The sequence below is a fragment of the Triticum urartu genome, chromosome 3 (assembly GCF_003073215.2).
Source record: "Triticum urartu cultivar G1812 chromosome 3, Tu2.1, whole genome shotgun sequence".
NCBI lineage: Eukaryota > Viridiplantae > Streptophyta > Magnoliopsida > Poales > Poaceae > Triticum > Triticum urartu.
In genome coordinates this window covers 680,125,326-680,148,376 of record NC_053024.1, presented here as the reverse complement: position 1 = coordinate 680,148,376, position 23,051 = coordinate 680,125,326, and the positions used below count along the sequence as shown (strand labels likewise).

Sequence of the window (23,051 nt, the reverse complement as noted above, 5' to 3'; positions counted from 1 at the left end):
AAATGGTCCTGTAGCCAAGGCCTTTGTGAAACCATCTGCAACTTGATATTTTGAAGAAACAAACCGAATCTCCAATTCCTTGCTTGCAACCCTTTCTCGAACAAAGTGATAATCTCAGTATGCTTAGTTCTAGCATGAAAGATAGGGTTAGAAGAGAGATATGTGGAACCAAGATTGTCAGACCAAAGACATGGAGTTTGTATGTAACATATCCCAAGCTCCTTGAGCATAGACTTTACCCATATGATTTCTGCTGTTGCGTTTGCCATTGCCTTGTAGTCCGCCTCAGTAGAGACGGTTGCCTGTTTCTTTGCACACCATGAAATAAGATTAGGTCCAAAGAAAACCGCAAAACCACATGTGGACCGTCTATCATCCAACCGCGACCACCGTAAGAAGCTGCCACAGACACTGGTCGGCTTCTTCCACGAAGCCGACAACCCAGAACGCTTCCCTGAGAGGGTTCGCTGTTTCACCAATGCTTCAGGGGGAAGCTACCCTCGGGTCTCTCCGTCCTTCTATTTCCTTCCCAATTTCGCGAGCCTTGACCTCGACATCTTGGACCGGAAAGTTGTGGCGTAGGACGAGCTTCCCGGTACCCTCTATCCTGGCCGTTTGTTCACTTCGTGATCCGTGTGGCTGAATGCATCATGAGTCCACCTTCTGACGGCGTCAGGCTCATTAACGTAGGCAATTAGCAGAGCCATACAGCGTCCACTCTGCATGCGCACAGTGGTCAGCTTAGGCCGCACAGGCACCTGCAGCCTGCATAATGTAGTCAACATCCGCGCACTGTACACACGTGAAGAGCATATAGCGCATGCTAATTAGTACTCCTACCGATACTGCCTGGGTTACATCCTCAAGAACTGCACATTAAATCAGTTTTACAGAAAATTAGCAAACATGAAGGCTACTTTTATTGATAGATGCGTCAGGTCAAGTTCCTGTAGTACACTCATCGGTCAACTCTAAAATTCTGTAGAATACCTCAACATTTCTATCTCCCTCTTGAACTTTGCATGCTCTCTTTCTCTCCGTTAATGTTGCATGCAGCTTGTGAAAAATCTCTCACAAAATATCTTTGGAAAAGCTTCACATGCAGTTCTCTCTCTTGACTTTTGGATGCAACTTCTGAAAAAGTTCTACATGTTGGTCGAGAAAGGAAGAGTGAGAGTGGCCGTGAGAGGTTTGAGAGAGTCAGAGAGAGAAAAAGGAAGGGGAAGTAGAGAGAGAGGGGGAGAGCAGCTTTCAAGAGAACAAACGGTGAGAGAGAGGGACCTGTTCATTTGAGATTCAGGTTTTGTTTTACGCAGTTGTGCCTTGTCTCTATCATCAACAGTGGATAGGCATGCGGGGCTATTACTGTGTCAGAGGCTGCATGTGTGGGAAAAGAGACGGCATGAGGCTGCATGTGAGAGAGACAGCATGCGGTCAGGGGGCAGATGTCCTGTCACCTCATGACCAGTGTATCCTGCCAGTGTATTATGTCCTAACAAAGCTGCAGCTATTCAAACTTTTGCACATATCTCAATGCATCATAGTCAATTCTGGACGGCCCTGATATAGGGTACCAGGTAGCTCGATCTACAAAAAACCGTGCTCCATCTTGGACTGCTGCAATGGCCTCCTTCTCTGCCGCTGGTGGAAGGGGACTAAACCAAAAACAGTGGATTACATTGTGTGCAACCCCGCTACACACAAATGGTTAGTCGTGCCTAGCTCCATCTGGTCCAACAAGCAGGGCAAGGTGATCGCTGCTCGTTTGGGGTTCGACCCGGCTGTCTCCTCCCACTTTAATGTGTTTGTGTTTGTGCCTAAGTTTGTTATGCATGAGGATGCTCCTGATGATGATGATGATTTATTTAATTTCCAAGAGGGTTCTACTCGTCCGAAACTGGAGTTTGGATTTATAGGGATGCCGTTTGGATGGGCTATCGAGCTGATGTACCTACCAATTCAAGACCCGTCTTTCTTGCAGGGATGTTGTATATGTCTGCGTTTGGTAAACGGGTTATAGCCGTTGACTTGGAGGGAAATAACTGGAGGGTCATCCCTACTCCTGTGGCACCACAACATAAGGGTAAACCCAATGATATTTATCTATCACGAGGACAATTGCATTATGCTCACAGAGGCTTCTAAGCTATCAATCTGGGTTCTTGAGGATTACAATAGTGAAAATTGGATCTTGAAGCACAAGGTCAGCCACTCACGACTATTTGGAGAAGAGTATTCATCGTTGGGGGAGGATTACAGCCTTATCTCAATCCACCCACAACACAATATGATTTTCATGATCTGTGGGTGGAAAAAGACGCTAATGTCATATGACATGGATTCCAGGGAGTTGCGTAAAATAAGGAAACTTGGATGGGATTGTAAGCCTCCTTATATTCCATATGTTCCCTTGTTCTCCGAGTCACTGGGAGATGGGCGCTAGAAGTCTTACTCGCATGGTGCAACTGTGCATTTTTCTATCTTATTGATGATATCGGAGTTAGATATTGGACACAAGCAATAGTGACTTGGCTAGACCTCTGTGAAATTGTGAGGTTCTTGTCAACTTAGTAACTCGGTTACCTTCCAGGTTCTTAGCCACGGTTAGAATGATCGTTTTGTTTGAACCATTATTAATGACTTGAATTTCTAGACCGTGGTCTCTTTCTATTTATTTGCTTCTGGATTACATATGTATTGCAACGCTTGGATGCAAAAGTTGTGTTCTGGACTTATATGCGGAGAACTCTAGTCCTGATACATACATGGATCATTTTTATTTTTTAACTTTTGTCAGGCTTGACTGTCTGAAACTCTGATACCTGAATCCCATTATTTCAATGACTAACAATATGGCTTGGAAGCTTTTCTCGGTACCCTTCCAAAGATAAAATGATCTATATGTAAGGTATCTTTCCCATAATTAGACAATGTTGTTCAAGGTGTACAACTTTCTAATTCAAACTGGATTGGATGTCATTTTGTAGACAGAATTTGTTCTGGAGTATCAGATCTTCAATTTTGTAGTGAACCATGCCTTCCACCTGAATTAGGAGTTAATGGGATTCTACATTTGCCTTCCTTCCATAATTTCTTAGAAGCTAATTTCATAGTAGTTGTTGGCGTGGAAGGAAACAATTTCTGGATCATTGGTATTCCTGTTATCCTATACCAGTGATGTTCTTTTATGTTATCTATGCGAGTACTGCTGATTTTGAACTATCACTCGGTTCTTGAGGACTACATTAGTACTGAAAAATGGACTTTGAAGCACAATCTCAGCCACTCACAGAGAGTATTCATTGTATGCACAAGATTTTAGTGTTATCTTGGTCCACCCGCGGAACACAATTTGCTTTTCATCGTCGGATGATAAGACACTGATGTCATACGATGTGGATTCTATTGAGCTGCGTTTTATACGTCAAGTTGGATCTGATTGTCAAGTTGAATGGTCTGCCTGGACGGGAAGCCTCCTTGTTCTCAGAGTCATTGGAAAATGGGCATTAAGTGTCTTGCTTGAGTAGTGAGTGAGTTGGTTAGAGCTTTGTGAAGTTGTGATAGTTCTTGTTGGTACTAGAGTGCACTCAGGCACCTTTGTGTACCTATATATATTAGACTGAACCATGGATAATAAGATCGCTTTGTTGAACCATGGACGTCTTTGATATCTTGAGCCTTCCTTTTGCATTTATTTGCATTGCAACTTCTTGGTTATAAAAAATGATTCTGCCTTTTATGGCATTTGCAGAGCTACAAGTCTTGGCATGTAGATGGATCTCCTTTTGCTTTGTGATGCTTGAATGCCTAAATCCCTTTTTTGTAGCAATGTGCCTTGAAAGCTTTTGTTTATGTCCTCCCAATGATGAAATGATATATGTTTAAGGTACTTTTTTCTCTTTTTTTCCTGTTAAGGTATAGAATTTTGGCAGTTCAAACAGGATGCATGTCATTTTGTAGGTAGAAGATTCTTTGGAATATCAGATCTTCACATTTTAAGAGGACGATGGATTCCACCTGAAGTAGAAGGATGGTTTTTAATATTCTGAGGTGGTTTTGAATACTGTAAGATAGCTATCACAACTGTAGAGCATGTTGGTATTATCTTAATAAAATATTGAAATGACTGGTATTCTTTTTTGTTACAACAACCAACCGTTTTGTCACTTGATAATCATATTATAATGTTTAATTCCTAACTTAGCCTTGTTGGAAGTGATTTTCAGGCACTCCTAAGATATTTCACTAAAGGTTTGAGTAAGCAGTCGCACTAATGTTCTTAATTAGTTTTTGGTTCTGCCTGTGAACTTCACATGGCACCTACTATATCATTTGTAGTTCTATTTATGACTGTTCTATGTGCTAGACAATTGAAACTTGTGAAAATGGCATTTAGGTTGTTCTCATGATAACTGGTCGAAGTTAAACTTCCGAAGCCCATCTGTCTACATTGTGTTGTAAATGAATTTCCTATTGCTTGATCATTTTAGCTTTTACTCCCTCCGTCCCATAATATAAAAGCTCTTATATTATGGGATGGGGGAGTAGCTATTGGTCTCCTGTCTATTTATTTATGTTTCTACTTCTACGTGTGATCAATGTGTGCAGTTGCATTGCCTTATTGGAATGGCCACAATAATTGCCTTACCTGTCTGAAGTTGTTGTCTTGCTGACATGAGTAAGTAAATTGCTCTGGTTCATGGTGTCTTGCTGGTTCATTAGATTGAGTTATATGTTATGATACCGGAGATGCATGCTATCTTTCGATTGTTGTATACAAAATGTTTGAACCTGCTGCTGCACTCTGTGTTGGTGTACAGCGATTCTAGTTCCCAAGTCAATTGCACATGCTTGTAGGATGTGCTGCAATGTTTTTTTTAGGGAAGGATGTGCTGCAATGTTGGTTACAGTGTTAGTTGATCTTTTCACTGTTTTAGCTCACTTGGCTGTTGAGCGAGTAGAAACAAATTTGTTCCTAGGACAGGTGCCAACCTTCCTGACGTTGTTTGTAAACTGGACTTCTAACAGGAGGATTTCCAAATTATCATCTGTATCATCACTATTTTCAGCGGAACAATGGATCAAACGCAATATACTAGTGTATGATAACAAAGGAAAAAAAAGAGAGAAGTCAGTATTGCCTCTCAAATCTGTATCGGGCTTCTTCACGGACTGTAAAATAGAGATGGAGATGCACTGACCTAAAGAAGCGGTGACCAACAAATACTCAATTGAACACGTGCACATATTGCCTATATTGGTGTACCGACGCGGAGTTTTTGGTCGCGAGCTCACGTGCGCTCGATATCGACGACGTCCGTTAGCGCCTCTGGATCTGAGCTATTATTCTATACGCGCGGTTGGGGTGCGCCAGAAATTGAGTACTGTTGGGAAATACGTACCCGTTTGTGGTGGGTGGTGGGCCATTGCGACGGGGCAGAGTTGACGGGTCTAACGACAGTTTGGACGGCAGTCGGCCTTCGGCGAAGTGAGCTGCGTACCAGAATCGGCGGTCACGTCTGATACATGGATCAGGAAGTTCGTTTTCCTTTACCGGTTGCAGAGCACCGCGGGATAGAGGTAAGGAGCGCCGGCGGCGAGGTACGTGGATCTTTGATTTCCCGGCAATGCCATCCCCATTTTTAGGCCTATCGCTTTGCTGATGCAGATGATTGATTTTTTTCAAGTTTCAGATCCGCTCTGCTTGAGGAGGCAGGGGAGAGTTTGGTGGCGGGCCCTGTGGCTGTGAATGGCCCTGCGGTGGCGGTTTTGGAGGTGGCGCAGCAGGTGGAGGGCGAGGTGACGCAGCATCGGAGGGTGGACAGCGGCGAAGCACAAATCTTCTCGGCGAAGGAGGCGGCGGCCGAAAGAATGGAGAGCTCGCCTCCGACGTCCGAGCTATCAACGGGGAAGATGAATCCCCAAGCGCTGGGTTGTAACAAGAGGTTAGTGAAAGGCAACTTGCATCACATCATAGATTCAGGGATTTAGGACGTAAAACTAGTCGTGACTGAAGAAATCCTACAGTTAAAGCAAGTGCCGATTGGTCTCTGCATTCAGAAAAAAGCATGCTATACTGTGCTTGCAGGCTGATTGCTCTCTGCATTCAGAAAATTCATGCTATGTGCCTGTTTTTGCAGGCTGATTGCTCTCTGTATTCTGAAAAATTATGCAATATGTGCCTGTGTTTGCAGGCTGATTGCTCTGTGCATTCAGAAAATTTATGCAATGCATACCTATGTTTGCAGGCTTAGGATTGGTGCTGCCGCACCGAGCAGAACACCGCGCCCAAGTTGAATCAGCCCATGATCGAGAAGGCTGTCAGGTGTTGCAGAGAGAACCCAACTGAGAACGTGATCGCGCCGGTCCTTGGTACTACTTTCGACTCTTTGGGCGAAGCATACGACTTGTGTGTACATGTAGGTGAATATCATCCGGAAAGCATGGTAAAGCAGGTGTGTCGTCCTTGTGTACCATTTGAGATGATGTTATGTCGTACTTCAGCGAGTCAGCAGATAACTGCTTCTGTATTGACACCTTGTGCAAGAATGAGAATCGGGCAACACCAGAGTCTGCTTGACATGAAAGTCATAAGTTAGCGCAGATAAATTGCGTCAAATGAAATCAACAGGAATGATAAGCTTAGTTGGGAGCTTCAAACTAGAGAGTGACGGGGTCACTGAGAATTCAGGTTCGATGGGGTGCCTCCAGCTTAAATAAGGGTTTTTGGTTTCTGCTTCATAATCAAGTTGAGCAAAACGGCGGAAAACCAAGGGGATCAGTTCATGACCAATTATTCTGTTGCCGACAAGCTGGTCCCTAATTGTATAGCTTGTAATCTGAACGAATCTTGGCTCCTCGTGAACAATGAAGTTGCTGCATTGTCGGGGACATCTTTGTTAGTGCGGCCAAAATAAACAAGCTGAGGGTGAGGGGTGGACTATTGGGTTAGACTAGTGTAGTGATGCGCATGAATACCAGGCTAGCTCACTATCTGGTGCATATATGGACTGCTCAAGGAGTTCAGCAACACTAGCTTATTTCCTTCAAAGAGGACTGTGATCTCAAACTTTTTATTTATGTCTTCAGTATCTGCCATTTTTAGTTATTCTCTTCATTTTTTGTCTGACCATAGTTAGTCTCTTTCAGATATCTTAGGCTCTAGTTGTTCATTTCTATTTATTCAGTCACCCATTTCTGTTAGTGTTCAGTTTTTATGTTCATTGCTCTATCTGCAATTTACATGAGCTAACTCTCTCAGTCATCACTCTTTATTCATTAGTCCATGTTGAGTCCCTCAATTTTTCCTTTTTCTTTTTTGGCAGTCTATGCTGCATGCTCGTCAGTGAGCCTGTCAACAGGAAAGGGAGAGGGTAGAAGTTGAGCGGTAATCTCTTCATTCAGATGTTTTCCTTGGCAATTGTTTGACGCAGAGCATTCTTGTCTTTGGATTTTATGGACGTTGCAAGCTAACATGCATGATTCGAAAAGAGACAACTTAACGGCTGGCATTCAGTAAACTTTCTGTCGAATTGTTAGTAAACTTTTGATACAGAGCCTAGATATCAGGTTTTTTTTTTCTATTTTAGATTTCTTTTGTTTAATTCATTGTTCTTCTTTTAATTCATTGTCATTTCTTCAGTCTATATTCAGTTTATGTGTTTTCAGTCAGTTTTCAGTCTATTATTCACTTTATCATTTCAGTTTTTAGTCTTCATTTTATTTTCTTCATCATTCAGAACCCATGGATTGAATGAGGTTTCAGTGGCGTCGAATTGCACCATGATCAGATACATGCTGTGAAATCATATTTTGCGTGGGGGCGCCAACAAGCCTGCCGACAGCGATGTCACTTCCAGAGTTCGAGTGGCTGTAGCAGCAAGAAGGAACTGCCTATTGCTGGCGGGGCTCAAGCGGTGTCACTTTCAGTGGCTATAGCAGCCAAAAAAACCAAAACCCCTCTATATTCTGATGGCAAATCTGTAAGCATCTCACTAATGAAAGAGCTTATCACCATGACGTGTACGTGTGCGTTTTAAAAATGTGAGGCTAAGGTCAACCATCAACCCAAAATGTTTTTCTGTCACTAACCACCTGAAATTTATGTACAACTTTTCAGTTTTTATTGATTGATTGATTGATGCCTTTGTTCTTGACAATCCTTTACGAATCTACTCTGCTTTTGTGGATAGGCGAAAAAGATTGTTTTTTTAGTATTTCTTGCTTCAGTAGATTATTGAACGAGGTTTCAGAGCAGATTGAGAGAAAAAGAGAAATGTTAGTTCATGCCTCAGTACATTATTTTTCTTGCTCCAGTACATTATTTTCTACATTACTTTTTCAATATTTCTTGCTTCAGTACATTATTTTTCTCTTACTACATTTCTTTGTTGTTTTGATTCCGAAAAGGCTACCTTAACAGCACAACTACACTTTTTTTTCCTTTTCAGCTCTCAAACTGCAGCCTAGTATTGTTGTCAGTTCTGTTTTTGATTTGGATCTGATATGGTTAGCCCTATCTAGTTTTTCTGTATATGCTACGCCTAGTTATAACTACTTCCATCTTTTAACAGCTGTCCTAGTTTTGTTGCTCACCGGCTGACACCTTCTTTTTCTCTTTCTCTTTTTATCAGATGTATGAATTGCACGTGGCATCACATAAATTACCATTCGAGATAAGTTCCAGTCTGCAGATCTCAGGGGACAGTATGGCTGGAATACGCTTGGTAACAGGGAGCATTACCACTGCTGTGTACAAGACCTCTAAGTAAGACCGAATCAAATTTAAGGAGGGATGGAAGGAGTTTACTATGGGGAAGGACCTAAGGTTTGGCAATGCTATACTAATCACTTTCAGGTGCAGCGCATTTGAGGAGTTCATAAGGATAATGATCATCAACAAGATTTAAGAGTTGCTTGAGTTCAGTCAGGAGGACGAGGATGTGATTCTCGGAAGTATAATTCGTTCGCGGCACGCAGTTTTTAATTTGTTATTGTTGTCAGTGGAACAATCAATTATCAGTGTGTCCGTATGTATATGTTTGCTAAGCTACTGGAACCTTTGTATGAACCATCTGTTTTCAGTATATTTTTCTTCAATCTGCTTTCATGTATGTATTGTCAATCAATCGACAAGCTATGCTCAATAGCATCAGTCTTTTCTCAATCATCATCAGCCATTCATTCTAATCATTCTTTCAGCCGATCGGCAGATGGTCAACACGATGATGGAAAAAAAAAAGAACCCAAGTGAGGGGTTAAAAATAACTAGAAGTAGTGTGAGCCATGAAAAAACAACGACTACCTTGGAGTGAGAGAACGTTCAGAGATAACCATGATTACACACTATGACCTGATAAGAACAGAGCGGTGGATATATAGCAGAAAACAGAATATTAGCATGCCAGTTGCCAGCTTACACGGGCCGTACTACGTAATGGAAGGCCAACGCTAGGCGCCGGCGCACCGGCCCAAATTCACGTCCTAGCCCTTTGATTGAACACCGCACAGCTGTCGATGGGCATCGTTTCCCATCATCTTTCTCACATCGCGATTGAAAACTGAGTAAAAAAAGGAGGGAGACATGACGGCGCCTCCGCATCCCCTCCGCATCGCGCAGCGCACGTCCATCGCCGACGCTCGTCCCTTGCCGGTGCTGCCCATCCCCTAATCCCTCTCCCTCAACCCACCTTCAGAATCAATGGCGGACGCCGTGGTTCGCATCCAAAACAGTGGTGGTAGCAAAAAAATACGCTGCTTCCAGCAAAATTAGAGAATTCTGGTAGCAAAAAAAAATGAAAAAATGGACATTGTTCCAGCAAAAATATGGTGGTAGCAAAAGATGAAGCTCGTTCCAGCAAACCAAGAGGCCGGTGGTAGCAAACTTGCAAAAAATGGCGTTGTTCCAACAAAACCAAAAAACCGATGGTAGCAAAAAATGTTGATGGTTCCAGCAAAAAAATATTATGGTTGTAGCAAAATTGAAAATTGGGCTTGGATCCAACAAAACCAAAGCATCCATGATAGCAAAAAATGTTGATGGTTCTAGCAAAAAAACATTATGGTTGTAGCAAAATTGAAAATTGGGGTTGGATCCAACAAAACCTAAGCATCGATGGTAGCAAAAAATGTTGATGCTTCCAGCAAAAACATATTACCGTGGTAGCAAAAAATAAAAATTGGGCGATGGTTCCATCAAATCAAAACACCTATAGTAGCACAATTAGGCTCCCACCTGTGGTCGGTTGCAGCTCCCGGCAAGGCAGGTTGCAGCTCTCGGCGAGGCCGATTGTAGCTGTTCCGGTCCACCAGCTGCAGCTCCCCGGCGTGCTTCCTCCTCCGTCCACCGTCGACCCGTGGCCCATCACACGGGGCGTCGGGGAGCAAGAAGGGGAGGGCCGACGACCTCTACAAGATAAAAGAAGAAAATCCTAGTCAGCGAGAGGTTAAGAGAGGAGCAGTGATGCGGAGCATCCTACGGACATCACCATGTCAAGAGTACATTTGGCAAGTGACACGTGCGACATCTACTTCACATACACAAAGGTGAATCATCTCCTTTACACGTGTTCACTTGACCCTCTCGAGGATGGTATACTACTTGACACTTCTTCCGTGTGCATGCATAGGTATTGTCGGAGCTTCACGGATGTCAAGGAGGAGTGCAAGCGCCAAGGAACGACTACACCGTCCGCGAGGGAAGCGTGGAAGAGAAGACGGAAGAAAGGAGAAGAAGACGGAGCGGCTGCTGGAGCCAGGCCGGACATCCGGACCGCTGTCCGGATCATCCGGGCTCAGCCGGATCGTCCGGCTATCTGCGTCAAAGACACCTGAAAGCCTCGTGTGAAGCCGGATCATCCGGGCCCCCTCCCGGATCATCCGGACGATGGACGGATCATCCGGACCCCCATCCGGATCATCCGGGCCTTGCGTGCGTCGTTTCGGGCCGAGGCCCATGTACCTCTTTCGCCCCCTCACTTACCCCTTCACCCACTAGACTATAAATAGACCTCCTCCACCTCCTTTCTAGGGTTAGCAAAGTGATAGCTCATTTGATAGAGAGCCTTGCTCCTTGTACCACTCTACTCTTGAGAGAGAGAGAGAGAGAACACCACTCCCATGGAGTTCAAGACCTCCATGTGAGAAGATCCTGTGGGATATATCGATCAAGACCCCCTCTTGGGTGGCCCCCTTCAAGACCTCCTCATGGAGATGAACCTTACTTTGTATATTTTCCTTTGTTGTTCATGTACCTTGTGGATCTTGTGTGTTTGATTGTCTAGTGGATGTGTGATTGGACTTGTTCTTGAGTGTTTCCCCTTGTGATTTCTCTCTGTTCTTCCCCGTGTTCTTCATGTTCTTCGAGGGATCTCGCTCCTTTCGTGAAAGATCGGCCACTTGGAGTTCCACTCCACATCATCTTGGTATCATGAGCCACGTTGATCACGATTTTGGAGCCTCCCCCACCGTTTTCTAGCCTTATTTTGCTTGATTTCGTCCTAAATTCGAAAATCCCCACCAAAAATAGCCCCAATTTTTTTGTGATTTGTTGGTTTTGATGATGTTTTGTTGATTTTGATCCATGGATTTGCTTGGTTTCGAGTGGATCTAGCATCTCCCCAAGTTTCCCCACCATCCATCCACGAAATCTCCTCAATTTTACCCCAAAAATCACCCCATTTCTGCCCAAAAATTCGTCCCCGAGAGGAAATCCCGAGCAGTTTGACTTGCCCGGATCATCCGGACCTTCTCCCGGATCATCCGGACACCTCCCGGATCAGCTGGACCCTCTCCCGGACGTCCGGACACCTAGACAACACAACCGGCCTTGACAAACCCGGATCATCCGGACCAAGCCCGGATCATCCGGACCTCCTCTTGGATGTCCGGCTAACCCTGACACTGACTCGGCTGAAATCTTGTTTTGGCCATATCTAATTCATCCAAACTCCGTTTTTGACGTTCTTTAGCTCGTTTTGAAGCTATTGACATCCCCCTTCCCACAAAAATACCACAAACATCATTTGACTCCATCAAATTTTCTGAAAAATTTGGCAAGTTTGCCTAGGCCCTCCACCATATCATCCGCATTACCACCACTGACTTCCGCAACCTAACCCATTTTGTTCCATATCGCATTAGTGGTTGTTTGAGTTGTGATTCGAGTCTCCTAAGGTGTTTCGGCTACTTAGGTAAGGTTGCTTCTTCATCAACCACCACCAACACTTCCGCATAGGCTAGCCCACCATATATATACTTCCGCCACCTCAACTTAACCCAATTTTATTTGTGTTGTGAGTTGTGTCTCCTAAGGTATTTCGGCTACTTAGGGACCGTGCTTTCAACTTCGACACCGTGTATAGTCCACCACCATAACCTCCACTTTCGCATTGCCTAGTGCAACACCACCGCTTTCCGCTACCACCGTTTGACTTTTGTCCTTGAGATCTTGAGTTCGCGGTTTTTCCATTTCCTAAGGTGTTTCGGCTAATTAGGGACAGGTCGGCATCAAGAACACCGCCACTCATCATCACCAAGGACGGTAACCTCGACGACACCCTTGTATATTCCCCTTGCAATTGCATTGATAACCCCTAGCCCATTTTGCGTCACTTACCTATCGAGACTAGCCATTGAGTATTGCCGGCAACGTTACTTGTGCACATTAGTGATCTACACCTCTCATTGCATACATACCATATCATCTTGGTATCATCATAGCATCCCGTGTGTCACAAGATTGTTCCCGCATATACACAATTGCTATCTTGGTTTGTGCATTGTGCAAAAGTGGCCATATAAAAAAACAAAGAATAAGCTTTTAAGCAAAAAGAGAAAGAGCAAAGAGCTTGCAAGCAATAGCCATAGCATCCACCACATTGCATAAGATTTTCATATCCGATCATCTTGAATCAAACACCGGGAACCATACATACATAGCATACTTGGGATAGAAAGCTTATCCATTTTGCATCTTATAGGTTGTGCACAAGTGTCGTATCCGCCTATTGAGCAATCGTGCTAGCGTATCTCTTGAGTTGTGCAACATGAGCGTTTTCCGTGGATTCCACATTTTGTGCTCATTCCTTGGTTGCACGGCCCCATATATCTATCCGTGTGTGTGTTTCCGTGTGCCATTCATTGCTATTGGTCTACTTGTTTCACTTGCGAATTTGTGAATCTCTTTCAACATTATTGACTCTTGCTAACATTTTGCATTAAATTTTTGTGCCACTATCCTCACCGAGCTATACCATAAGCTTTACTTGATAGGTGTGAGTGAACAAGTCCGGTACCAATTCCACTATTCTTTCATCTCACATTGAGTGAAACGGGATACATCCTCAACCTTGGGAAAAGGTAACTTGGTATTGTTTATCTCATTTCCTACTCACCTCTACTCGAGTCTTGTGATGGATAGGCAAGGCATTTCACCTTCGGTCTACAACAACAATGACAAGTTCGATGCCACGAACAAATCCAACGACGCCAAGATGCAAGATCAAATGGAGGAGATCAAAGCCCTCATCAAGTCCTACAAGCTATCTTCCTCATCTTCAAGAAGACGCTCAAGAGCACATGCTTCCGAGCTACCATCTCCAGCAAGATCACATCGGCATCGACACCAACACCGACAAGAACTTGAAGGTCAAGAGCTCAACACCAACAACCGCTCAACGACTTCACCATCTCCCTTGGCATCTTCGCCAAGCGACTTCAAGGCATCTTTGCCTATGGACATACGGCATCTTCGCCGACAAGCACCCCAAGACTACGCTCAAGAGAAGCTCCCCAAGCTCAAGTCCGCGACCTCCACGAACTACTACGACCTCGACAACGACCACAAGATTCCTTTCTATGGGAATCAAGAACCCGAGGAGTATCTCGAATGGGAGCGCCTAATGGACGACTACCTCAAGCTACATCAAGTTCCCCCCGAAGATCAAGTGAAGTGCGCCACAAGAAACTTCCACGACTACGCGTCAACATGGTGGCTTCACACACCTTTGGAGACCTACGACATGAGTTGGCCCAAGACGAAGAGAGCTATGCGGCGAGAGTTCGTGCCTCCAACCTACACGGAACATCTTCTACGCCAATTGGAGAACACCATCCAACGATCCAAGTCCATCGACAAGTACTTCAAGGAGATGAAGATTGCCTTGCGATAAGCCGGCATGGACAACCCCATTTCGATGAAGTTCCACTTCATGATGGGATTGAACAACGACATCTCCAAGACTATCTTCCTCAAGAACTACAAGTCCCTCGACGACAACTACATTGGTGCTCTCAAGGCGGAACAAGAACTCATGAAGGCCAAGGTTTCTCCACCCCAAGCACGCTTCGCGACGACCAAGCTCCACGGCGACGAGCATGAGGCTAGTACCACCATGATGTCCAAGCCCGACGAGCTCCAAGACGATGCTCCCAAGTTTGACTTCATCGCCATCCCTCTTTGTGGCATTGATGATGCCGAGTCTACTTCGACTCTTTTTCAAGATGGTGCGGTGACGAGTACGACTACGGAGACCCTCAAGGACCAAGCTTTGGAGGCGAGCGACAAGATGATTGAGCATGGGATTTTCCCTTCGGTCATGGAGGAGAGGGATGATGTGCCATCTTCGGCCTTCATCCATGGTGACAGCGATGAGATGGTTGAGTATTTCACCCCGACCACAGCGACGTATGATGACTTGAGTGACTTTAGCCACCATATTGAGAGTGAGAGTGACTTCACCACTATCCACATATATGATGTGTTGCCCCAATTCCCATGTGAGGAGAGCCACAACCCCCACCACTTGAGTGAGATGAGTGACTCCACCATATGTGACTTTGAGTGCACCTACCTTGAGGGAGTGAGTGAACCACCACATAGAGAGAGTGAGGCCACTTCGATTTCTAACGACTTAACCTCTACCTCTATTGTGTCTTCTCATTTGGTGCTAGGTCCCATATATGATGACGCGCCGATTCGTGACGACTACGTCCTTCCTTTGGACAAGACGATGGCCATGGTGGAATATGATGCACCCCCCACATGGTTCCATCAAGATGAAGATGACCACCATTTGGTCTTTGCCACCTCACCTACACCACATGAGTGGAATGAGAATGGTAACATAGGTGAAGGTGACACTACTAGGGAAAAGGCTAGCAGCAGCGCGGGTTTTGGACCTATCAGTAGCGCGGGGTGGTGCTCTACTGATAAGGCGCTACAGCTAACGAATAGCAGTAGTGTGCCTCCACCTACGCTACAGCTAAATCGACTTAGTAGCAGCGAGTTCCAGGAGGAGCGCTGCTGGTAATTAGTAGTAGCGCTTCTCTCTACCCGCGCTTCTACTATTATTTCGTATTTTATTTCTTTTTTATTTCATGTTGTATTTGTACACCTTTACACAAATTTTCATACAACAGGAATTTACAAATTGTTTTTACATCATAATGAGTTATTACATCACGGGGTGAAAGAACCGTGTGGACTAGTTTCAAGTGGAGGGACATCCACTTGAAACTAATCCGCGGTTCTTTCACCCAATGATATAATAAATATCATCATCATCATCATCATATCATTAACAACTTATCATCATCATCATCATATCATTGGTCACTAGTCGTAATCACAAGTACTCCTCACATCTTCAACTCTAACACATTGTATCACATAATAAACATATTGTACCTCATAGGACCTACTACATTATCTTAGGACCTACTATATTCTCTAAGGTAAAATAGCAAAAAACAAGATAGCCCCTCGCTCTCCATTATGGAGAATGCAGATTATCCTGTCTCCAATTCTTGCCTTTCGCTTAATGTTGCTTCCAAGAACCTCCTTACGAATGTCCAAACATTTTTTCCACTCTTTGATTAGCATGTGTTCACCGGTTTCAGAAATTCGATATGCACAGGTGAGATCCTTAGGATAACCTGGCTGTAGGTTCAGAACTTCAAGGCGACCATTGTAATACATCAGATGAGGCACACAATCCATCAGGATTTTCTGTTGAAAAACATAGTAATAAATTCGTAGTTAGCAATGATGTACTAGTTTTAGAAGTATGCAAAAGATGCACAGATGTCGTAATAGTAAAATATCTTACCAGTGTATCTCCATAGAAGTTATCGTGGTTCAACACGTGCACTAGTGGCACGTATTCACCATAATTTGAAGGAGTTCGATAATAGGTATTGTAATTCTCAAAAAAAGTACAATAAGCAATCAGATGGTTTTTCTCCTTATAAGTTAATTCGGAGCCATTAGTGTAGTGGGTTTTGTCTACCATCTTCTGCACATTCTTTGAAGATTCAAAATAAGCTGTCAATGGAAATAAGCTGTCAACTATTTTGAAATAAACAATATAAATTAGTTAATAACTATGTTTGAGAAACTCACATTGCGGTAGAATCGGAAGCGTATCAACAAGGACCCAAATGTCCATATTGTCTTGCTCGATGTCAGGATCACCAAGATCCATGCTGACAATCATACCCTCATAAAAACCATACATTTTGCAAAGTGCTTCCCAATTTTGGCAACCAAAATAGGTTACGCTATGAGAATTGTACAGATTTACTTCAAAATCGATATCATGATGGGTCCTTAGGTGTATTTTCTTTGTTTGAAAATTTTCATGGTCTTCAAAACCCATCCTCTCCAAGACATAGCGTCTTGCATGGCTTGGGATAAGCTAGTCGAATTGTAAAAGATGAAAATTAGACGTTGAAATAGTTGAAGTCATGCTTAATTACGAAAAAAACACTTGTCGTTGTTGCGTACCGTTTCAACATCGAAGGTCTCCTCGAGCTTAATGCTGAAGTGCCGATCTTCATCCAGCTGAACAAACCTGTCGCACATACCTCGATCATCGTGGCACCAACTGCACTCCCCCGGGAGACTGTCGTCGTCCGAGTACGACATTTCCTACGTTCATAATTCAAAGATTAAACTTGTACATATTCTAGCACAAGTCATGCCAGAATTCACGGAAAAATCCGGCATGACCTTTGCTAAAAAAGGACATATCGAGCGCCTGAAATTTGCCGGAACGGAAATTAATCAACACTCCGGCAAAACATAGGCCACTCGGAGGTGTAACCAAAACATGAAATAATTGCTTAAACTAAAAAATAACACCAAATATGGCATGTTCAACTAGTTCTATTAATTCAACTAGTTCTATTAATTCAACTAGTTCTTACTAAATATAAACTTAGTATAAAAAGAAAAAAAAACTAGTTCTTTCTAAAAATGAAGTAGTTCAACTAGTTATTAATTTACTTACTATACTAGTTCAACTAAAACTTAACTAGTTCAACTAAAACTAAACTAGTTCTATTAATTCAACTAGTTCTTACTAAATATAAACTTACTATAAATAGAAAGAAACTAGCACATCTACTACTACTAATTAACATCTAACTACTACATCTACTACTAATTAACATGTACTACTGCTAATTATACAACTAGTTTACCATCACTACTAGTAATTAATATCCACTACTTCTAAAAATCATTATCTATGAACCCTAAATTAACATCTACTACTACTAAAATCATCTACTAACTAAGCAAAGAGAGAGGGGGTTGGGGAGGGGTAGGGGGCTTATAGAGGGAGAGACGGCGGCGGGGAGGTGCTCGGCGACGGAGGGGCGGCGAGGGCGGGCTCGGGATCGGGAGGGCGGCGGTCCTGGGCGGCGGGCTCGGCGGGCTCGGTCGAGGGCGGCGGCGGTGAGGTCGAGGGCGGCGACAGTGTGGTCGAGAGCGGCGGCGGTGAGGTTGAGGGCGGGCGGGCGACGGCGGTGGTGAGGGCGCATGCGTGCTCGGGCTCGGGCGGCGGCGACAGGGAGTAGGGGAACATGCCGGTGGGGGGAGGGGAAGGAGGACTTAGCGAAATTTTGATGCGGGGGGTGGTTAACTCGAACTAGCAGTAGGGCATGTACAGAAGACGCGCTATAGCTAACTTATCTACAGTGCGTTTTGGGGAAAACCGCTACTGCTAATGGAAGCAGTTATTTCTTTTGTTTAGTAAAAACATCAAAAATATACATTGGTCATCATTGATCTTTTTGTGTATAATCTAAATAGTCAACATGAATCCTCACTGTACCTGTATAGGTACAGGCGAGGATTCATATTGCAACCACAATTCATACACATATAGTTCAATGAAGACCAAGTGCTCGAGATAGGTTGAGAAGCAACATATTTAAGGTGGTAAACACCTTGTTCACTTAGCAGTATGGGACTAAACTTAATTAGTTGCGGTCATACTTAGCAGCAGCGAATTTTGAGCAAAACCGCTGCTACTAAGTTCTTTAGCAGTAGCGCGTCCACGGGAAGGGCGCTACTACTATATCTTTCTTGGAGGCGACACCGTGGCAATTATAGTAGTAGCGCTCTTTTCACCTAGAGCGCTACTGCTACTCAGTCATTAGCAGCGCTCTTTTCTATAGCTCATTGCTGCTAATTAGCAGTAGCGTCTGTTTTTAGACTGCGCTGCTGCTAAGATTCGATGTATAAGGTTTTCCCTAGTAGTGTGATGCTCGAGTCCCACTAGTGGACATTCTAGACATTGATTGCTTGCATGATGTTGATCAACCTATTACCATGCCTCATGCTAGTGCGACTTCCCCATGTAATGATTTGCCCATTTATGATGAGTTTGATGATTACCATGTGGAGTCTCTTAGTTGTGATGCCATGTTACATAGGATTTCTTGTGACAATTCTTTAGGTCACATCATGTTTGACAATCCACTTGACTTGTCCTATGCTATGAATGAGATCAATCATATGTCATATTTGCAATCTCATCGTAGTGACTATGCATATGCCATTAAAATAAACCCAATTTGCACTTACGGCATAGATGACAAGCCCATGCTTATTGGCATTTGTTTTTCTTGTGATTATATTGATATGCTTCCTTTGAATCATTTATCTCATATGCCATGCCATGACCACTTAACTTCGGATATGCATTGTTTTGGATGTTGTCCATTTTCTCCATATGATGTTTCCAATATTGCTCATGAGGATACCCCCATAGTTTCCTCATACATTTTAGGAGATTTTGATTCATCACATTCGTTGCATGATCCCAATAATTATGTGCACAATATGCTCCCCATGAATGAAAATGCTATTGATGTGCCATATACTTGTATGCTAAATTTGCATCCCCATCGTGTCATACACAATAACTATTCTTTGGATGACATGTTCTTATACCATGCATTAAATTTCTTTGAGCGATGCTTATCTTGTGCTAACTCACACATGCACATACACATCATGATGGATGATGTGTACATTTACCACGCACACAATTCCTTTGGTGTGTGTCTCTTTTGTGTAGGTACCCATGAATACTTGTCAACCTCACAATCCCATGAGTTGACAAAACGAGCTCTAGAGAGCAATGATGACTTGGGATCCCATGGATTGCCTTTCCCACCGCTCTCTTCACGCGAAGTCTTCGCACATTTCTTCTACATGGCCCTCCCTTGGCTATGGGTTATTGTCCATTACATATTATATGCCCATCTTGCCATGTTCACTTTGCATGATATGCTCATTCCTATGCCTTTGACATGCATTTGTGACCCATGCTTTTCATTACACATGATGATTGATTCTAGTACTTGTATGTGTATTTGCAAGCTTGGTGGAGATATCACTTGTTATTGCCATGTTTGCTTTGTGCCCCATGCCTATGATGACACTATTATCTTGCATTGTGTTCATGCTTGCGACATGTCATATGCATTGTCTATGCCTCTTATTTTCTCACATGACATGATTGCCATGATTTCCCCTAGTATGTTGCATCTTCGCACTACTAGCTTGCACGACTTGATTACTATGATTGCTTGCCTTGTTGCATCACCGATGATTCATACTTGCTCATTTCATGCAGTTGATGACAACCATCTACATGCTTTGCACATGATTGTTATTGCTTCTTGTCATATATCTCTATATGTTGCCTCTCTCATGCTACATGATTTGCCATGTATTGAGTGCAACTATGCCTTTAGTCTTGATAATGTGTTTGCTCCCATAGCATTCTCACATATATGTAGTGATTTTGACGTATTTCTTTTGAAGCATGCTTGTCTTACCTCTTTGCACCATATACTTAGTGACATGAATATTGCCATTGTTGCATCATACTATTCATGCACTTGTGCTTCTAATGGTTATGTGTAAGAGAAGAGAACCATCATGATGGATGATGTGTTTATCTACCATGCGCATACGTTCTTTGTTTTGTTGTGTGCATGTGTAGGATACTTGGACTTCTTCTCGACTTCCAATTCACGTGAGTTGACCATTCGAGCTCTTGAGAGCGAACCACCTTCTACCACGACGCTTCTACATCGCACTTCTTTGTGTTTCGGCATTGTGAAGAACGCGCAAGGACATGCTTTCAAGGTGATATCCTTCTCTTTTGAGAACCCCCAAACCATGATCATGGATATTATGGATCATACTACTTGTGTTGCTTGCACCATGAGACTTATTGTTCATCTTGGACCACTTTATTGCACACATGTTAGAGATCTTGCTTCGAGTTGTCATTTTCACCGTTCCATGCATCATGATATATATGCCTTGTGGGTTGCATCCAATTCTTGGATTAATTGTTCCTATCACATGTTTGGCTGCAATAATATCATCAATTCACATATGCCATGTCCCATTGATTGCTACATGCTTGACTTGATTGCCTCACACATGTTGAACAATTGCTCTTTCTATTGTGTTGAGTGCCACACTATTTTCACTACACCCTATGCACGTTATGCTTGGATTGTCTTGCACTTGACTCATGTCACTACTAGGGAAAAGCCTATACACAGAATCTTACCAGCAGTGCGCTTTAAAATCAGGCGCTGCTGTTAAGTAGCAGTAGCGCGTGCGCTAGAAACTCGCTGCTGAAACAAGTTTATCAGTAGCACGCACACCCCAAGAAGCGCTACTGCTAAAATTCCCACGACGCCGCCGCAAGGCCAGTTTTAGCAGCAGCGCGTTACACCAAAGAGCGCTACTGCTACGGACCGTAGCAGTAGCGCATTCACGCGATAATCGCTACTGCTAAATTAACTACAAAAATTTAGTCCCACCTCGCTCCGTGAAGAGAGTTTGTACTACCTTAAATATGTTTCTTATACAACTTTCACAAGCACTTGGTCTTCATTGAACTCTATGTGTAGGATCTGTGGCCGCAATAGGAATCCTCGCCAGTTCTTAAACCAACCGGCGAGGATTCCTATTGACAAATCAGATTGTACACAAAAAGATAATTGATGATCAATGTATTTTTTTATGTCTATGTCTATTTTTACGTACTGACACATAGCAGTAGCGCGTTCTCGGCGAAAGGCGCTACTGATAGGTCGTTTAGCAGTAGCGCATTTTTCTGTAGCGCGCTACTGCTATGCCATTCCATCTCCCCCGGCCCACTCACCTACCTGATCCAGATCACACTCACACACACTCACTCGGTCTCCTCCTCCCGCGCCACCGGTCCTCCCCCGTCGCCCCTCCCCTGATCTGCGCCGCTGTCACCTCATCCTCCTCGCTGGACTTGGTACCGGCCTCCTCCTCCGTCCTCCCTCCACTCGCCGCTGGCCGGCCCCTCCTCGCTCCACTTTCATCCTCGATCCGTCCTCCCTCCACTCGCCGCCGGCCGGCCGCTCCTCGCTCCGCCTTCCTCCTTCGTCCTACTATCTTCTCCCTCCTCAAGTCGCCCCTCCTTGTCCCTCCTCCCCGCTACATTTTGATTTAGTAGGCTTTCATATGCAACATTTTGATTTAGTTGATATGATTCAGTTGATTTAGTAGGCTAGTTGATTTAGTTGATTTAGAACATTTTGATTTAGTTTATTTAGTAGGCTAGTTGATTTAGTTGATTTAGTAGGCTAGTTGATTTAGAACATTTTGATTTAGTTGATTTAGTATGCTAGTGGATTTAGTATGCTAGTTGATTTAGTTGATTTAGTATGCTCGATTTAGTTTATTTAGTAGGCTAGTTGATTTAGTTGATTTTTTTTAATAAGTTATTTTTGGCAAAATGTAGGTGCCAATTTAGTTAAATTTGCCACTTGTTTGTTTAAACAATTATCTTAGGGATCCCATTATCTTAGGCAATAGGGGCCAAATATCACATGCTACTGTTTTTCTTTCCTGTGAAGTGAATCGTTAATCCTTTGCTCATATTGCTTTAGGAAAATGGCGCCACCACCAGCACCACTATGTCGACTGTGCAAGTCAAGGTGCCCCAGCAGCCTTGCAACTAGCAAGTTGTTCGGCATCTACTTCCATCCGAGTTTTCGTCATGCGCGGTAAGAAATTAGATGAAATGTAACAACTATTTTATTTTTCATGTTGGCATTACTGCATTGTGTCATTTTGCTTTTCTTACACAGATCGTCCCATGCAATGTGAGGTTGAAATTCAACAAGCTAACAGGAGACACTGTGACATTTGAGGCTCGTGGGTGGCCATACACTATGGAGGTCGAGAAATGACGCAATATGTCGCAGATTGGAGGAGATGGATGGGCCCGTTTCCTCGCTCGCATGCGTCTTACTGGTGGTGAGTTGATCAGATTCTCCTTCAGAGCAGAAAGACCCAAGCTGGTTGTCATTTATATCAACCTGGTGGAAGATGATGAAGATGACGAAGATGATGAAGATAATGAGGACCCACTCAATGAAGATGATGAGAACCCACTTCATGAAGCCATCATAGCTCAAAGAATGAGGTTGAGCGAGGAGGAGGTGTGCAACCTATGGGACATAATTCCGCCACGTGATGACTTTGTTGGGGTGCCATTCGTGACCCGCCTGACAAGTACCATGGTCGATCGGCATGAAATGGTCTGTTATACGTACTGCATGTAGTAATTTGATGATATATATATGCTTTACTGTTATACTTACAAATGCAAATTATCCGATGATATGCTTAGTGTAGAGTCCAATGATATGCTTTGTGGAATCTAGTCGATGATATACTTTAGTGTAGAGTC

The 23,051-nt window shown here is 43.6% G+C and overlaps 1 long non-coding RNA gene across 2 annotated transcripts; it reads left to right on the top strand.

Moving 5' to 3' along the window:
• Positions 1–846: 846 nt before the first annotated feature.
• On the top strand, positions 847–9,099 carry LOC125545882. 2 transcript variants are annotated; one of them, XR_007300332.1, is made up of 7 exons: positions 847–3,886; positions 3,961–5,601; positions 5,694–5,945; positions 6,249–6,372; positions 7,326–7,387; positions 7,740–7,982; positions 8,634–9,099. It is a non-coding gene; the product is annotated as an uncharacterized LOC125545882 (long non-coding RNA). The 2 variants fall into 2 exon arrangements; XR_007300333.1 differs by lacking the exons at positions 847–3,886; positions 7,740–7,982 and having other exon boundaries at positions 5,438–5,601.
• The last annotated feature ends 13,952 nt before the right edge of the window (positions 9,100–23,051 follow it).